The sequence below is a fragment of the Manis pentadactyla genome, chromosome 9 (assembly GCF_030020395.1).
Source record: "Manis pentadactyla isolate mManPen7 chromosome 9, mManPen7.hap1, whole genome shotgun sequence".
Classification (NCBI taxonomy): domain Eukaryota; kingdom Metazoa; phylum Chordata; class Mammalia; order Pholidota; family Manidae; genus Manis; species Manis pentadactyla.
The window spans coordinates 74,195,532-74,211,463 of record NC_080027.1 but is presented as its reverse complement, the minus strand read 5'-3'; the positions used below and the strand labels follow the sequence as shown (position 1 = coordinate 74,211,463).

Here is a 15,932-nt window from a genome sequence, read left to right as displayed (position 1 = left end):
AATTGTATACCTTATTAAATTCTCTGGAGTTGATTATAAAACCCTGGAGAAGGTTTTATAATCAACATTTATGGATGAAAAGTGGAGGTGGAGAGAGTAAGTGACTTGCCTAAGTGAGGGGTTGAGCCAGAATTCAAATCCAGGTTTTTCTGACTACAAAGCTAATAGTGTTTTCTGAGTGTTGTCCCTCCAGAGGGATTGTTTTTTTTCTTTAAAGTATCCCAAATCACACAATATAGCTGGCCTTCTTTGGGTGTTACCACTGGGATCTCATAGAACCCCATATTCCCACCATAGTCTGAGACTGCAAAGTGCACATACAACTAACCCGGAAAACATACTGTTTGAGCCACACTGGTAGAGAAAACACCCAGAACCCCAAAACAATAGGCAGCCCATGGCAAATGCTATCTAATTGCCCAGCTCAAGGCTCAGCCTACAACTTCTGCAGGGCGTCACTCTAAAGATAACCCAAAAGGTCTCAGAGCTTCCTGGTTGTTAGAACAACAACTACAGTAGCAGGAATTGAGACCTAAAGACCAGCGGGGTATAAAAGAGGAAGGAAATGGCATGTTAAATGATTCTTTTCCCCCAACTTGCCCCGTTCTTTCTAGATATAGCCCCAGCACTTGCCTAGTTATAGTGGGAAAATTTGATTGATCAAATGCTAAAAGTTTTCTATCAGTTTCAAGTCTGTTCAAATCTCAGTGTGCTTTGAAGTATAGGGTGCACCAGCATTCCTAGGAGATTCAAGCTTCTAACTCTGCTAGGCTGATCTGACACAGACGCTCCCTCAGAAGGCCTTTCCCACACTGCTGGATGAACCGTCCTAGGCCAGCAGTAGGCAACAGGCGTCGCTGTCATTCTCTGCCCTTTTGAAGGCTGCTTCTTCATCCCCTCCTTTCCTTGCTGCCCCTTGCTGGTTTCATCACGTTTGCTGCCCCTTTGGTTCTCTCTGTCTCCCTCCCCACTTTTCTATTTCAGATCAAAGGACTTCCCCAGTTCCCCACTTCTGGATTTGCTCCCTGGAGGGCAATACAAGGGTAACAACTCCCCACTTCCTTTTCCAGGCACACAGGGTGCCCCTTAGCCCAAGTGACAATCTCTACCACCCACCCCCCCGAAAGCTCTGGTGATTTCATTTCCGGCTCACAAGTTGTAGCAGGAGAAGAGGTTTAGTTTGATGTGGTTAACTCAGTCATTATTGTGTCTTCATACTCTCAGCCCCAAACCGCTCCCTGGCTCATCACCCTCACTTTCCACTTCTCTGGATTATCTTTCATCTGTTCGCCACTCAGCCTCACAGCCTCCACCCAGGCTGGAGCAGGGACCAGAAAGGGCAGTGCAGTTCCGTCTGGTTACAGGAAGCAAGAGAAAGAGAAAGCAAGGGCGCCTGGGACTGCAAAGACTGTTGTTAAATGGTTTCCCTTAAGCCCCAGAAATAGAAAGGCAGACTTCCGACATGCAGAGCCCCTGTGCAAACCACCAGACCACACGGCCAGATAAGAAAAATGTTAGATTGTGTCATACTTCCTTCGTCAGCTCCCGTTTCTGAAAATGGCCCTGAATTTTACAGAGCTTCACCATGATCCTAAGGTTTCGAGAAGATGGAAGAGGGAGGACAAAGGGATCAGGCATTTATCTGTTCTGATATAAATTTATTTTCAACCACAGATTATGAAATATTAGTTCTGACCTAACTTTCTTACTTGCATGTACAAGAGAAAGAAACGAAGTGGACATTAACAGGCAGTGAGAAAGGGGGCTCACTAGCCTTGTCAATTCACGGGTGACCTTTTCTTGAGCACCTACTGCGTACCAAGCACTGTGCTGGTGCTGCACATTCGAAGAGGATGAGACCTTGCAGAATGAGATGGTGGAAAGATTCAGACTCACCTAGATTCCAATTCCTGTGCTCAGAACCATCTTCACTATGGAAAAAATTTTGCTTTGCTCTCCCAGAGCAGGCTCGGCGGGCGACTGTTTGTCAGCCACTGCAGGAAGAGTGATGGTCGGGGTGTTGACAAGCTCCTAATTGGAAGGTAGGAGGTGCCACCAGGGATCAGCTGTAAAAGATATCTTTGCACCAGGGTGGGCTGCTAATGCTTGGAAGAGACTTGGAGGGGAGGCCCAGTGAGCTGTCACCCCGGGATGGAGCCTGGCTCAGCAGACAGACGATGCAGGCAGGGGGGCAACTGACAGACAAGCCTTACAGAGAAGCCGCATTTCAGGGGATGGAAGCAACAGCCCAGAGACCAGGACTTTAGGAGTCAGTGGGCTCCTAGGGAGTGGAGCACAAGGAAAGGAGAGCCTGGAGTGGCCCCAAAGCCCAGGATCAAAGAGGCAGGTCTGGGAGAGCAGCTGGTAAGGGCCTTGTGGTAAAGACAAGGTAAAGGAAAGACAAAGTCTCCTTTATTCAGCTAATAAAGACCCAACTACTTTTGAGTGGCTTCCACATGTCAATAGCTGTTTCAGGCCTTAAGGGGTTCAAAGGAAGAATCAAGTAAGAATTTAACATCTAATTAAGAGGTGATCAAATCTGCACACTGGAATTATCACTGGATAAGCCTATCCTGCATGGGTAATGCAATATTGGCACTTGTGCTTGCAAGCTCTTTCCTTGTATTATCTCATTTAATCTACACAAAACTCTGCAAAGTGGGTACAGTTGTTCTGTTTTAGAAATGAGGGTGCCAAGGTTCTGAAAGGCTGTGTAGCTTACCTAAGTTAGTCTGGCCAGGAAGTAGCTGAGCCAGGAATCAAATCCAGGTTGTGTGACCCTCCAAACTTTCTGGTACAGCCTGCAGCATCTCGTTACAGGACTAAGGAATACAGTGCTGCACTGGGCAAGAGGGAAAGTAAATACTTACAGGCTGGTGGTGCAGGGGAGAGACTTGAAGGGAGGAGTCTGGGAAGGAAGGAGAGCTGTGCATGAACAGGGTTAAAGATGGCTTCTTGGAATCGGAGGGTCAGTTGGAGCTGGCTTAAAGCTGTGGTTCATGAGTCCTCTCTACTTTCTAAGCCACAAGATGAGGGTCTGGATTAGGATATGGGCCGTCATATGCTTGCTGCCTGGCACAGCATAGATGACCTCCCTCGAAGACCTCGGGATTCCACACACAGCACATCTCTCTTGAGAACTCACTGCAAGGGCGAAGGCTCTACCCTATCAGATGAGACAGGCCACTGACAGGCCCGGCCCTCTGAATCCTGGGTTTGCAACACCCTCAAATAACAGCAACTGGCCCTCAGCAAAAGTGAAAAGGAAACACCCCCCTCGGCCCTAGGCTGTGGCAAGCTTTGCTGTCCGCAAGGGCATGCGGGGCATCCTGGCAAAGAGAGGAGGTGGCATAGGCATCAGGTGCTAGGGTTCCAGGGCCTCCTGAGAAGGAACAGGTGCGGAGCAGAGCAATTAGCTGAGAAGGCATCAGTGGGGCAGGCAGCCTAGGTCTGATCAGGGAAGCCACCAAGATTACATCATCAGCTGGTGAGTAGGCTTGATTAACTCTCTAATGAACAGAGTATTGCAAGGGAACTTTTTTATTCTTCTTCAAAGAACCAGCAGTGGTAATTAAATTTGTATTTTAAAATGAAACCATTTTGAAAGGGGTACAAGCCTTCAAGCATCCCCCGTGGTGTTCTGGGCAGCCTGGCTTCTCTGTCTGAGGGAGGAAGAACGTCTATTCACAGGCCATGACTTAGAGAGGCCCCGTGGTGAGTCAGGCACTCCCTGAGTGAGCTGGGGGGGTTGCTAATGGCTCCAGGAACTGCTAATTTACCCATCTAATTTGTTCCTCTACACCAGCCACTAAGGGAGACTATTCAGTTATTTTGATCCAAAAGAGAAGCTGGTGTTTACCATGATCTCCCCAGCAACTCTGTGTGTATGTGTTTGTGAATATGTGTGTGTGTGTGTTTGCACAATGACCTTATACAATGAAGAGGTGGGGGCACTGCCCTTGCTAGCATTTTCAAACACACGCCAATTCTGAATTGAGGGCAAGGATCATAATGGAGTGCCTTAGAGAGGTCTTGGCCTCCAAGGAGGATATAACTTGAAGGGTGTCTTTAAAAACACCAATGCACAGGGAAAGTGACCACACAGTCCTACAACCCTGGGGAACCAGTGAAGGGGGGCAGACATTTGAAAGTACTGTGCTAGCATTTTACATACCATATCTTGTTAACTTCTCACAACTACTCTTTGTAGAAGGGGGTATTACACTTTCATGGTTCCAGGCCCTTGCCCCAGTGTTTCTGCTTAGAGAAAGCCTACACTGCATTAGATCCCACCTGAAAAATTCAATCTCCCTAAAGCCTTTCCTGACTTTATCAGTGAAGTTAATCATCTCTCCTTGTGCTCCCAGAAAGTCATAGACCCTGGGGAGATGGTAGTCTCAGTTTGCTCATCTGTAACATAGGGTTAACCATAGCTTACTGTGAGGAGTGAATGAAATAAACCATGGAAGTGTTTTGACAGTGGCTGGCACTTAGCCCTTGTTAGTCATCATTGTTATTGTTAATAATAATAATAATACCACTTATAATTGCTCGCAACTAGTTGTAAGTCCCTTGAGTGTAGGGATAGTACATACTTTGTTCCTTGTTTTATATCCAGTGTCTACAAGTGTTTGGCACATGGTGGCCACTTGTTCTCTAGCTGAGGAATGAATGAATAAGAGGGAGACATTTGCCGCCTCTTCACTTCTGTGAGCTCCTGAGGATAGGCCTTTGCCTGACCCATTTCTGTATCTTTAATATCACCACTTTGTCTGGTGCAACCTAAGTGTTCAGTGACTATGTTGAGCAAATGAACAGGACAGTGAGACCTTGCTACCGGCCAGTGCCTGGCTCAGAGAGTCTGGCTGCATGCCCACCTCCAAGCTCTCATTAGGCTGGTGGTTGGCTCCTGTTCCATGAAATCAGGCCTTGGGCCTGCGATAGGTGGTGGGCTCCTCAATGTGGGAACTGTGTCTTACTTTTAAATCCTTCGTGTCCAGCACAGCCTCTGGCACACAGAAAATACTCAAATGGCTGCCCCTGGGCCCTTACATCCAACTGGACTAAGGGGAGAGCAGGGTCCAAAATGGATTGATCATCTCTCCCCTATCACCACCCAGACTTTGTCCTTCTCCAGAAGTTCCCCCTTTCTGTTTATGAAAGACCCATTTTCATAGTTAAAAAGGTCCAAAACTTCTTGGGAGTATTTTACCCTGATGGAAAAGAGCAGGCTTTGTGGTCAGACTTCTCTGGGCTTGAATACTAGCTTTTGCAACTTCTGCCTGTCCTGCCTGGACAAGCTGCTTACCCCTTAGGAGCCCCAGTTTCCCCTTTCACCAAATCAGGATAATAATACACACTATTCACCCATTTAGTAAGTATTTTTGGGGCACCTAATACATGAGGAACTGCTCTACACCCTGGAGATACAGAGATGTGAACAAAACAAACATTATTCCTGCCTGAATGGCACCTAAAAACTGGAGGGGGATTATAGACACTAAACAAAGAAGCCAGTAAACATTTACTGTGTCAGACAGTGGCATGTTTTGTGGAAAAAAATAACGGAGAGTTGGGGGAAACGTGGGCTGGTTGGGGTTGTGAAGGTCTTATCCAGGTGACAAAGGAAGGCCTTTTAATAAGGAGACATCTTCCCCAACATCTGGGGAAGAATGTTCTAGGGAGAGGGAAGAGCAAAGGCCCTAAAGCTAGAGTTTGGTGAACAACAAAGAGGCCAGTGTGGCTGAAGCCGAGAGAGGGACAGTGTGTGGCAGAAAGGGCACATGGATGGTGAGCGCCGGACATGGAGGGCCTTGCAGGGCTTTGGCTTTTAGTCCGGGCAGGAAGGAAAACTCTGGAGGCTCCAGGCACGGGAGTGAGATGATCTGATGGAGGCTGTAAGAGGCTCTGCCTGGCAGCTGCATGTAGAATGGCCTGTGTGAATGTGCAGAAGCAGGAGGCCAGTCATTCATGCCCCACAGGCTTACTGTGAGGAGTGAATAAGGCATTAACCCTGGGCAGGTCTGGCATGGAGTAAACGCTCAATCCAGGTGGGCTGCTGTCAACGATTCTGCCAAGGCAGCTCCTCCCTTGTCTCCTGAGGACAAGTCTTACCCAGTCATGCAGGGACCCTCCTGCCCTTGCCCTCCCAGGCATCCCCTCTGCCCAACACCTGCTTGCTTCAACCCTTCATGATGCAGAACCTCCTCAAATAGTCACCCATCTCCTGCCTCTCCCACACCAGTCCAAGCCAAACGCAACCCCAGCCACATCCTTTCCCTGCTCAGCAGGCTGCAAAGGACTGATGGCTCATTCTCGGAGGCTGACATTCAAGGATCTCCCTACTGTGGCGCTGCATTTACCTTTCCTGCCCATAGCCTACGGCCTTCGCAGGAATACGGAATACCTGTGGAGAAAGAGTTGGGTGCAATTTGTCATCCCCAGCAGAATGACTGAGGAGCCTAAGCTCACTCCCAGTGACAAACTGATTACAATGCACCCTCACCCCAGGTTTCCTTGGCCACCTGACATGCTCCAACCCTGGTGGGCACATATATGTGGATATTACTGGCTTACCCCTCCCACAATGCCAGCATGGACTCCATGATAAAGGAATCTCTTAAAGCTATAAAATGGCATGTGGGTTCTCAAATCAGTTTCCTTTTTTGCTCTAATCTCCCCTGATACTGCTCCCATGGGCCCCTCACCCAGAACAAAATGCCCTCATTTTGCCTTTAGTCGTTCTGATAGGAGATCCAGGTCCCGAGGCATGGAGTGCCATGCCCAGCAATCCGTCACAAGCTCCCCCAATCCTCAATTCCTCTAGCCTTTTTCAATCTGAGCTCAATCCACAGAGGATTGGTGCCTGGACTAAGGGTAGATAATAAGTAGATAAAAGAACAGCAAAATCCCTGATATTACTGCTCTACCAGCCTGAAAATCAGGCATCACCATATCCTAAAACATCCCCTATGATGGGACCTAAGAAGGATTTGAGGCTGGCTATTTTGGGCCCTTCTCACAGGGAAGTATTAGCACCCAGGTTGACATCTACCACCATGTGGATCTAGGAAAGATGCCAAAGAGACCCTGGTTTCCATCATGAACATTCTAAAATAGCCTGCCTGAGGGTACTCCCCATCAGGATGTCAAAGCAAGAACAGCCACTCACAACTGTGGCAAACAGATGCCCCCTACCATTTTAAACAGTCAGTTTCAGGTGCTAATGTTCAGCTTAAAAACCTGAAAATGTTATTGTGGACCCTTTCAGTTATCACCAGCAGGCTGAACCTGAGATGGCTGATGGCCTCAGTCTGGGACATGGTTTCCTTCCCAATGGCAGGACACCTGGGCAGTACGGCACCCACAGTGTCACCCTATCTGTTCAGAGTGTCTAACTCTCCCTCCACCAACACCAGAGGCCAGGCATATTACATTTATCCCAAGCAGTCACTAGGAAAGACAAAAAAGGATGTGGCCTCCACTCTTGGTGCCCCACCCCCACCCCAAACTACCTTTACCATAGTTACCATGACCAGTTGGCTGCCCAGCACATAGGTGAAGGTACCCTTAAGCACACCTACTTCAACATCTTTGTGAGAGCCTTCCTTACTCCAGTCCATGCCTTCATGACCTGGGTGTGGCTCAAGAGCTGCTTTGGCTCAGGGAGCCAAACACTGCCCTGCAGGTGATGACCCCAGGCCAGTCAGCTGCTGCATCTCACCTGGTTAGAGGATAACTAACCGGGTGCCACATCATCTACCAAGGTGCCCCTTTCCGGAACACAGACATCTTCCCCTTGGGGGTCCCCCACCCAGCATGTGCCACACACTGGACAGGGGTGAACACCAGACAGACCCCCAAAATTATAACTCTCTCCTCCCCAAACTTCCACATTGGGACAATAAACTCCATTCCCATACTGGTTAAAACTTCCCCTCCTGCACCTCCCAAGCAAGCCTACCAGTTGAGGCTAACTCCAGGCTAATCTGTAGGTATAAATGGTCAAGGCCACGTCCCAACAGCTGGACCTCAACAGTCAGGAATGCTCTGCCCCCATGAGCAAGCCACCCCCTTGTTTACACCATGCTAGATGACCCTCAGCTCATGAAATGGCCCATGAAACCATCAATACCAATGGTTTTGGTCTTGGCCCCTAGGTCTTGCCCTGTCCTATCCAGGTGCAGATGAACAAGACAATGATTGATGTTATCAAGTCTGGTCCCCAGCCCATGAGTCCGGATTATGCATGTGTCTATGTCTGTGTCTTCCTAGACTCATAGTATGCAGGACACCTAGCCTTCTGCTGGCCCAGATATTAAAGGAACATGAGTGATTCAGAGCCCCAAAGGGAACCTGGTTCACCTGTCCCACTCCCCTAGGTAACTCCCTCCTGATGTCCACACTCTCCTGCACAGTGTATGAACTCTGACAGCCTCTTCACCATTCATCTGACGGCCCCATGGTTGAACCTTGCAGGTCACAGTCCCCATTTGGAGGCGATGAGCCATTTCCTGCCCATTACCCTAGATCTAAGAGTGACATTTGGGGGGTGGAGAAGTGGGGCTAAGGGTCCACCATATCATGGCACATGGAAGAGAGCAGATGCAGCAGAGGGAATGTCCATGCCTCTGTCAGCCCACATACCATCAACAGCAGCTGCACTTGAGACTCTCAATGAAGGACAAACAGGTCGCCAAGTTGGACTGTAACAATATTCCGGCAAAAGTTTACCTGAACCTGTCATTAGTTCCTTACTACCCCAGAACTACACCTCCAACTCTTGACCCCACACCCAGACTCTACTTTAGGCTGTTTCCTACCAGCCACACCTGCTCTGCTTACTGGGTTGGTTAGGAGAGCCGATTTTGAAAATCACTAGCTGCTAATCCCTACTCAATCCTTAGTAGTTCTATGACCTAGAGCAAGTCCTTAGCCTTTCTGTGACTCAGTTTCCTCATATATAAAGTTATGATTGCATTATGTATTTCAGTGGCATGTTGTAAGAGGGGAAAAAATACCCACCTTAGTTAAAGCTCATAGTACAAGTCTGGCACAAAGAAAATTCCCAGGTGTTCACTCATCAAGAGGCAACTCAAGTTCTACTTCCTCCAGAAAACCTCTTGTGCCCGTTCCCCCTCTAATTTCTCCTTAGTCCAATCTGACTGCAGTGTTGGTCAGCACCTCACTGTTGATCATATATTTTTTCTCCATTATATATGTACTCATTTAGATTTTCCAAGTAAGACATAAAGGTCCTTGAAAGAAGGGACTACTTTATGCCTGGCTCTCCTACTGACTTGCTGTGTCGTCTTGCGCTTAATTTTCTTGGGATTGAGCTTCTGTCTCTGGGATGGCAAGTACACGGCATGTGTGCCAATGTTTCCTCATCCCACAGCCTTGGGAGACACTAGGATTCAATGATGATTCTTCTCCTCCAGAACCTCAGTCCAGATTCAGAATCCTTCTTAACACAGGGCTTTGGACAATGTCTACTAATTTACTCAATAAATATGCACTGAGTACTTACTAGGTACTATTCCCTATTTAGTAGTTGGGAGATCAAACTTTGGGTGCCTTGCCCAGGCACTTAGGGAATTTGTCACTTAGTGGGAAAGAAAGACAATAAGAAAATAAGTAAATGAAAAAATACCAGGAAGTAATAAGTACAATGAAATGAAGTAGTGGTGTGTTAGTGCCTGGGGAGGAGATTGCTTCAGGCTGGTGTCCAGGGAATGGTCCCTGGAAACTTTGATCCAGTAGATTTGTTGTGGGCCTAAGAATACGTGTGGTTAACAAGTAAAGGCAGGAAATTGGGAGACACTGATATGGGGAGTTAGAGTGAGGGTATGGAGTCAGGAGGCCTCGGTTCAAATCCCTATTCCTAGAATGATGTAGTTGGGTGACCCTCAACAACTTATCAAACTTCTCTGACCCTCAGCTTCCTTATCGGCAAAACTGGACTACTACTACTACTACTACTACAGATCTCAGAAGGTCGTTATTAGGATTAAAAAGATAAAACATATAAAATGCCTGGTACACATAGTACATGCTCAATAAAAGGTGGCTATTATTTATAGCAACAGGCTCATCTATTCCTAACTATTATCTTTTGTCTGAATTACTCAAAAGACAAATCCAGCAAATGCCAGGTAATTAATATGGCCTCTGAGTTGATTTTTGCCTACTGAAACTCTTCCTCTTGAAAAATAAATTTTCAAAAGACCTTCTTGTGAACAGGAACGCCAGTGTTCAATGAATAAATGTCCTATGGCTGTCTAATTTAGTCAGGTTTTAGATTTAAAAAGGCTTTGGCCTAATTACCTCCACTATTAAATGAGAGCCTGGCTACTTGCCCTTTTTAATCTGGGGGGGATTTCTGAGACCCAAAGGGATGTGAGATTTGTAAAGTGTGAGACACAAACAGAGCACTCTCCTACTCAGACTGGTGGGAGCCGCCAGCTGAAAGGCTACAGCAGCAGTGATCGGGACAGCTCCAGAAACACCGGCCCCCACACATTTGGAGAAGCAGGCCACTTTTTCACATTTAAAAGCTGAGCTGGTACATAACGAACTAAAAAAAAAGTTGGGCAGGAAGCAGCCTTTTCAACCAGTGAAGAAACCGTTAGAATCCATCCCTTTGCCCTGATGCCAAAGCTCCGCCTGCCCCACCCAGCCATGCTATCAAGGACACTCAGGCTATCAGAGAGCCCTGGGGGTATTTGTCCCTAGTTTATCAAGGACCTGTGGAAACATTTCTCTAACTGAAGATAAAGAATTCTTTCCTCTCTTTCCATTCTACTTCTAGCTACCTACCAGAAAGTTCCTCTAATTTTCTTTCAGTAACTGCAGTTCTGAAAAGAAGATATTTTTCAACCTGGACTTGAAGTAACTGGTGGAGAGGCAGGTAAGATGAGTTTTATTCACTCATTTGTTCATTCATTCATTTCTTCAATAAATATTTTTCAGGGTACTTATTACTTACTAACTAGATCCTGGGCTAAGCTTTTGGATTCAGTTCTGAGCAGAAGGAGCTTGCAGTCTCTGGGGAAATCAAACAGTCCTTAGCAATCACCAAATATCAAATTACAATATGAGAACAATCACTAACTGTGACTTAACCTGGGAGTGAGATCCTATAGTTGTGCATCCTGATCTAGTCACTGGGGGCTCAGTTGGGAGGGTTCCCTAAAGAAGTAACATTTGAGCTGAGAAAGAATGTGTATAATAGTCTTCTAGATTTCACTCTTGCTTTCCAAGTGGGTATTTTCAGGGTTAAAAAGATGCCTCAGGGCAAGAAAGACTAGCTGCCATTCCATGCCAGTCCTGTTTCTGATACCAAGTCACGATTACTTGACCCTCATGAAGGTTAGGATGGAAATGACTTATTGGAATGATAGAGAAGCCAGCATAAACCTGCCAGGACTTCCTTTAAGATTCAGTTCATTTTGCAAAAGTTGCCAGATAAAAGATATTTCCAGATGAAGGGCCATGCAGGAAATACAAATGGAATATTATTCAACAGCTCTTCCTTGCAAGATATGACCCAAGGCGTCCTTCTGCAATATGATGGGAAGCACTGTAGCCTGAAAGCTTGATGGGAACTGAGCTGGCCTACAGCAGCCCTGGGGCCTTTGAAAAGGGCTGTGGCCTGAAGGGGCATTAAAGATGCTCTACTCATATGATCCCACCCTGCCACCACCACCCAAACTGGAGCCTGTGCCTGCTCCATAGTAACTCTGGGATTCTCAGAGGAGAGGGCAGATAGAGATCTGTAAGAGCACTGAGTTGCTTTAAGAATGTGATCTTGCATAATAGCAAATTGCACCCTTTTCCCCTGTCCTTAGAGCCAAGCGGGCCCCTGCAAAGGTAGTCATCTGGAAGTTGGGGAACAGCACTGCTGACAGAGGCCTAGGTGGGCAGGAATTACCACTGTGGGATCTGAAGAATGTCTCCGAGTTCATGGGACTGGCTCCACCATAACATTGGGTTGTTAAATGGGTCCACAGATGACCCAAGAAGACTGCAAGCTCCTGAAATAACAGGCAAAATTCTACATGTTGGCAGACATGCACCTAGATGGTCTTGAATTTTCAACAGTTTTGTGTGTGTTTGTATGGTAAAATATACATAACATAAAATTTACCATTTTGACTATGCCCAAGTGCACAGTTCAGTGTCATTAAGCACATTCACACTGCTATGCAGCCATCACCACCATCCATCTACAGCACTTCTTTGTTCTTCCCAAGCTGAAGCACTGTAACCATTCAACAGTAACTCTCCCCACTCCCCCAGTTCCTGGCCACCACTATTCTACTTTCTGTCTCTATAAATCTGACTACTCTAGCACCACATATGAATGGAATCATATAGTTTTTGTCCTTTTGTGATTGGCTTACTTCCCTTTGCATGGTATCTTTAAGACTCATGCATGTTGTAGTATACGTATCAGAATTTCCTTCCTTTATTAAGGTGGAGTTATATTCTATTGTGGGCATATACCACTTTTTTTTAATCCATTCATCTATAGACACTTGGGTTGCTCCCATTTTTTGGCTATATGAATGTGGGTGCACAAATATCTGTTTGAGTCCTCCTGCTTTCAGTTCTTTGGGGCATATACCCAAAAGTGGAATTGCTAGATCATATAGTGATTTTACTTTTAATTTTTGAGGGACTTACAGGTTGTGCTTCCTAGTAGCTGCACTACTTTACATTTCCACCAGCAGGGCACAAGTGTTCCTGTTCCTCCACATCTTTACCAACACTTGTTATTTTCTGCTTTTTTTTGATAAAAGCCATCCTAATGGGTGTGAAGTATCTCATTGTGATTTTGATCTGCATTTTTCTAATAATTAGTGATGCTGAACATTTTTCCATCTGCTTAGCTAGCAGCCATTTGTATATCTTCTTTGGAGAAATGTGTATTTGCACATTTCAAAATTGGGTTGTTTATTTTCTTGTTGTTGAATGATAGGAGATCTTTATATAGTCTGGATAGTAGCCTCTTATCAGATATATGGTTTGCAAATATTTTTTCCCATTTCATGGCTTGCCTTTTCACTCTGTTGATGCCCTTTGATAGTTATTGACTTTGATGTAGTCAACTTTACCTTTTTAAATTTTCTTGTCTGTGCTTTTAGTGACATATTTTAAAAAACCATTAACAAATCCAATGTTGTGTAGGTTTTTCCCTGTTTTCTTCTGAGAATTTTATAGCTTTAGTTACCAGGTTTTTAAGAAGTATGTGACTGACAATGCATGGGCCAGCTTTAATTCTGATTCTGGGGTGACCTTCCTCATAAATGCAAAAACTCTCAGGTCTTGGTGAATGTCAATGTAAATCTAGGACTTGGGAAACTGATAACATAGATGGGATTCTTTTAATTCAAAAGGAATTATTGCATGTCTCTTTAATGTCAGTAACCTGGGAGCTGGTGAAATAAAAACCATGGCCTCTGTTCTCCAAGAACGTAAGGCAATTTTGAGGTGGTAAGATGCTGCACACAAGTTATATCATTGCCCTTCAACGCAGGGTCTAATGAACACCTAGCCAGGCCCTAGTGCCAAGAGTTATGAGAACTCAGGAAGGGATCAACCACCATGAGCTTTAGGGGACAGAGAAACCTTCAGAGTAAAGGTATAGCTTGAACTGGGTCCAGGTTGGGAGAGGCAGAAAGGACTGAGGAGCATTTTTTACTAACAGCTGTAACGATGCCATTTACTGAGCACTTACAATGTGCCAGCCACTGTGCTCTGTCTGCTGCATATATTACCTCAGTTATTCCTCCTGACTCTGTGTTTATCATTGTCTCTGTTTTATCATTGTGAGCACTGAAGCTCAGAGATTTTCCTAAGATTAATTACCTGGATAGTAAGTTGTGAAGCAGAGACTCAAAACCAGATTTATTTATCCTCAAAGCATCTATTCTTAACCACTCTACTATTCTAGCACCAAAGTTTTGAAACACAGACAAAGCAGACATTCCAGATAGAAAGAACAGGATAAGACAATGCATAAAAATGGGCACAAGCAGGGTAATTAAAGTCAAGGAGGCTCAGCCTGTCTGGGTGGGACACTCAGGCTCTAGGGGTATGAGATATAAAGTTGAATTGATGGAGTGGGCAGGGTTACCCTTAATGGAAGTATGTAGAGTCTTGATCTGCTAGAAGAACAGAAGCACACATATAGCTGCAGCTCTAACCTTCCAGTCTGCCTCTTCTCTCTATACAAATGAGAACATTGAGGTCCCAAAAGGTTAAGCAATATGCTGATGGTCATAGGCCATAGGGAACTATTGCAAATTCTTGAGCAGGGTGGTGACAATGACAAAAACAGTATTCCAGACAGGTTAGTTTGGCAGTCAGATACATGAGGGGCAGCTGAAGGGAAGCAGAGAAAACTGGCAGAAAGAAGCAAGCAGCTCTTTCCCTGGTTCCCACTGAAGGATACCTCCCTCAGCAATGGGTATTTCTGGGAGGTATCACAGACAAGTCTCCTTCCATTGAGGCTTGAAGCTTAGGAAGGCAAGTGTTATCAGGAAAGTGAGTACTGCCTTCCTCTGTCAGGCTCAGCGCCTTCAGCTTAATATGAGTGCCAGAAAACACAGCTTCCCCAGAAGCAGCCTGGACCCTTCTTTCAGTGGAAGGCCTGTCTGAAATGCAAGATCTCAGACCAGAGACCCCCACCAGTGAAAAGCCATGGCCAGGGCAGACTCATGGTGTCATCTTTCTGTCTCCTGAGCCTGAGGCTGGGCCAAGTCTTTGTAAGCCTAACCCACGTGTTCCATGGGGTCCTTAGAGCAGGTGCAATAAGGCAAGAGGCCCCAGGCAAGGGGCTGACCCACCCTGCTTAGGCTGGACGCTCTTTGTGGCAGAACTCCAGTTTATCCACCTATGTTCTTCCAAGAAAGTCCTGCCCTGGTTGACTATCTTCCTCTGATAGTTTCTCTTTGCTTAATTAATTCTAATAATAGCTGCCACCCATTGAGCACTGTGCTAAGCATTTGACATGCATGATCTCATTTTACTCCTAAACCCTGTGATAAGATGTAATTATCCCCATTTTATACATGATGGAACTGAGGCTCAGAGCTGTCAAATAATTTAACCAAAAGCATGTAGCTAAAGGAGCCACAACTAAAACATAAGCCGGTCTATCTCAAAGTCTGGATCTTTACACATACAATTGCATTCTACACATTGGTTCACTGTAGCCATGTCTTCTTGTGGGCTTGGGGGCTCTGCAGTGGAGAATCAAGCTTCAAATAGGTGCCTTGTTGCTTCTGGGCACCACCTGTATCTGAGTGTTCTCATGAGCCAAGACACTGATCTCTCCCAAACCAAGCCCTTGAGCCTGAATCTGAATGGTATCTGGGCCCTTCTCCCAAAAGTGATGCTGAAGGCTGACAAGGGATCTTCAAGTTCCTCTCAACTTTAACCCAGAGAGATGGTGTGAGAAAGCTTTGGTCATTCATTCAGTGAATATCTATTAGGAGCCTACTCTGTGCTAGGCACATTCTAGGTGTTAAAGACACAACTGGGAGCAAGTCAAAGAATTTCTGTCCTCATGGAGTTTCCATTCTAACTGGGAATAAGTGGCAAAACAAAACACACAAAAAACTACAAATCCATACATAGTATAGTACATAAGTAATGGTGATACAAGAAAGAAAAATAGAGCAGGATAAGGGAACTGAGAATGATGAGAAGTGGGGTTTTAAAAGGCTCTTCTGAGGATAAAACATCTGAACAGACCTGGATGAAGTACATGGGGGCCATGGGATGATCTAGAGGAAGATCATCTCAGGCAGAGGAAATAGCAAGTACAAAAGCCTCCATAGAAGTCATCTTAGTTTGTTTTAAGGAATAGAAAAGCAGTCAGTGTAGTTCGAGCAGAGAGAGTGGTGGGACTGTGCTAGAGAGGT

At 45.8% G+C, this 15,932-nt stretch overlaps 1 protein-coding gene and 1 long non-coding RNA gene across 2 annotated transcripts in view; one reads left to right on the top strand and one right to left on the bottom strand.

The window, feature by feature from the left end:
* The window catches only part of LOC130684914 (uncharacterized), a 36,196-nt gene extending 32,716 nt beyond the window's left edge, over positions 1-3,480 (bottom strand). The window contains exon 1 of the long non-coding RNA XR_008999274.1: positions 2,871-3,480. This is a non-coding gene — a long non-coding RNA (uncharacterized LOC130684914). The remainder of the gene's footprint in view (positions 1-2,870) is intronic.
* LMO2 (LIM domain only 2) overlaps positions 1,945-15,932 on the top strand; it is a 29,789-nt gene continuing 15,801 nt past the window's right edge. The window contains exons 1-2 of the mRNA XM_036891785.2: positions 1,945-2,042; positions 10,846-10,909. The gene's annotated coding sequence lies outside the window, so the exon portion shown is untranslated. The remainder of the gene's footprint in view (positions 2,043-10,845; positions 10,910-15,932) is intronic.